General features: G+C 35.3%; 1 pseudogene; it reads right to left on the reverse strand.

Moving 5' to 3' along the window:
• Window positions 1–206: 206 nt before the first annotated feature.
• Window positions 207–803, reverse strand: LOC102898655 (annotated as a pseudogene).
• Between the last annotated feature and the right edge of the window lie 2,262 nt (window positions 804–3,065).

The following is a 3,065-nucleotide window of genomic DNA, read 5'->3' on the forward strand; positions in this document are numbered from 1 at the left end:
TGAACCCAGGGTGACAAAATTCAAAACAAGTCATAGTCACAAATCAGTTGTCCATGTAAGACCAACTGATGACAATGCACCCAGCTACAGTTGATATGAAGACACTGTGCATAAAGCTTTATATGGTTTGTATGAATTACCAGTAACTAAGGGTATCCAAATAGCATAACAGAAACTGTTCCCAAGGACAGTGTATATGCCATTAATTACACTGAGTAAAGCTGAAGTATTCGTTTTTCTTTTGGTTTGAGAAGCTTGTTTATCTCCCTTTGGGCTATTCCAATGTACCTCAAAATGATTCCATATTAGCTTAGTCTGGGAAGCAACAGTAAGGAAGTCGCTGTCAGGTGGGTGAGAAGGTTGCGGACTTGCTGCTCCACCCAAGCAACTGCAGCAAGAGTAATGATCATGGTCACAAAGTACATTGTCGGCTTTTCTTCCCTTCATGTGAAGACACATTTCCGCCAGCTCTCCGTCAAGTTTTTACTAGATTACTGCACATTTCATGGAATCTTTGCTGTTACTCAGTGATCCATTTATTGGAATTAAAAATTCTAGATGCTAGAATGGGAACAAGGTAGTCGGCCAAGTGCAAACATATAGCAAAACTGGAAACTCTGGACAGAACAAGATCTAGATTGTAGATAGTCAGAAACACCAAAGAAACCACACTCGTGATGGCAGGTGGAAAGGCTCTTTCCCATTGGAGGATTTTATCAGCCATCAGCATCACTTCTCCCCATCCTGCAGCTGCTCTTCTAGACTTGTGTCTCTGCAGCCAGCAGGTTGGTGCTGCGATTATCTCCCTCCCTACCATCCTGGAGGTGCCGTCCCAGTGAGCGCAAGCCGCCCTCAAAACCCACTTTCCTCTGAGACTCACGTGGTGACCCAAGTGCTATACATACAATTTAATACCTAGAGCAATCACTAAAAAATCCATAAAAGATATATTCTCAGAAACCCTACTGATAAATCAAAACTAAATTCTAAAAACTGGCAAGCAGAAAAAAGAAAACGAAAAAAATTGAGAGAAACAGAGAGAAATAAACAGAACTTTAAAAAATAAAATGGCAGACCTAAGCCATGTAATACAAACATTTACATTAAATTTAAATGGCCTAACTATACCAATTAACAGACAGAGATTGGCAGAGTGGATTAAAAAATATGAACAAACTCTATGCAGTCTGCAAGAAACTCACTTCATATATAATGATACAGACAGGTTGAAAATAAAAAGATAGAAAAAGATACATCATGTAAGCATTACTTAAAACAGAGTGTCTATATTAATACCCAGTAAAGTGACCCCAGAGAAAAGGAACTTATCAGAGACAGAGTAAGACATTATATAATGATAAAAGAATTAATCCACCAAGAAGACATAGCAATTATAAATATGTATGCACCAAATAAGAGCTGCAAAATATATTTTTAAAAACCTGATAAAACTGAAAGGAGAAACAGACAAACCCATAATTATAGTTGGAGACTTCAACATTCCTCTTTCAGCAATTGATAGAACAACTAAACAAAAAATCAGCAAAGATAGAGAAAAACACAATGCCATCAACTAACTCTCCGTCACCACCACCAGCAAAATTCATATTATTTTCAAGTGTCAATGGAACATATAGCAAGATAAACTGTATCTTGGGCCACATAAAATCCCAACAAATTTAAAAGAATTGAAATTACACAGATTACAAAGGAATCAAACCAGAAATCGATAACAGGAAAATAACGTGAAAATCCCCAAACATTTGGAAACTAAAAAACACACTCCGAAGTAATCCATGGGTTAAAGAGGAAGTCTCAAAGGAAATAAAAAATACATTGAACTGCATGAAAAAATACAACATATTGAAATTTATGGGAAACAGCTAACAGTGCCGAGAAGGAAATTTAAAGCATTAAATGCATATGATATAAAAGACAAAAAGTCTCGAATCAATAATCTAAGCTTCCATATCAAGAACTTAGAAAAAGAAGAGTGAAATAAACTCAGAGGAAATAGAAAGACTAAATTAATAAGTAGTAGACATCAATGAGTTAAAAATAGAGAAAATCTGTATCACGCTTCCTGATTTTAAACTATATTGCAAAGCTCTAGTAATTAAAACAGTGTGGTATTGTCATAAAAACATACACATAGATCAATGCAATAGAATAGAGAGCCCAAAAATAAATCCACACATATACGGTCAATTAATTTACAACAAAGGAGCCAAGAATATGGGTCCATTAATTTACAATTAATTTAAAGGAGCCAAGAATATGCAATGAGGAAAGGACAGTCTCTTTAATAAATGGTGTTGGGAAAACTGGATAGCCATATGCAAAAAAAAATGAAAGTGAACCATTTTCTTACACCATACACAAAAATTAACTCAAAATAGATTAAAGACTTGAACATAAGACATGAAACCATAAAACTCCTAGAAGAAAACATAGGCAGTAAGCTCTTTGACATAGGCCTTGGTGATGAATTTTGAATTTGAGGTGAAAAGCAAAAATAAACAAGTTGGACTACAACTGAAAAACTCTGCCCAGCAAAGGAAACTACCGACACAATGAAAAAACAACCTATGGAATGGGGGAAAATATTTTCAAATCATATATCTGATGAGGGACCGATATCCAAAATATATGAAGAACTCACACAACTTAACAGAACAAAAACCCCACAAACAATCTGATTAAAAATGAGCAGAGGAACTAAAAAGACTTTTCCCAAAGAAGACATACAAATGGCCAACAGATACAAGAAAAATCGCTCAACATGACTAATGATCAGGAAAATGCAAACTAAAACCACAATGAGATTTCACCTCATACCTGGTAGAATGGCTGTGATCAAAAGACAAGAGATAACAAGTGTTGGAGAAAAGAGAACTCTTGTGCAGTCTTGGTGGGAATATAAATTGGTGCAACCAATATGGAAAGCATTATGAAGGTTTCTCAAAATATTAAAAATAGAACTATCACATGACCTAGCAATTCCACTTCTGAGTATATATCTGAAGGAAATGAAATCACTCTCAAAAAGATATATGTACTCCCAT

The sequence above is a fragment of the Pteropus alecto genome, unplaced genomic scaffold, assembly GCF_000325575.1.
Source record: "Pteropus alecto unplaced genomic scaffold, ASM32557v1 scaffold92, whole genome shotgun sequence".
Lineage (NCBI taxonomy): Eukaryota > Metazoa > Chordata > Mammalia > Chiroptera > Pteropodidae > Pteropus > Pteropus alecto.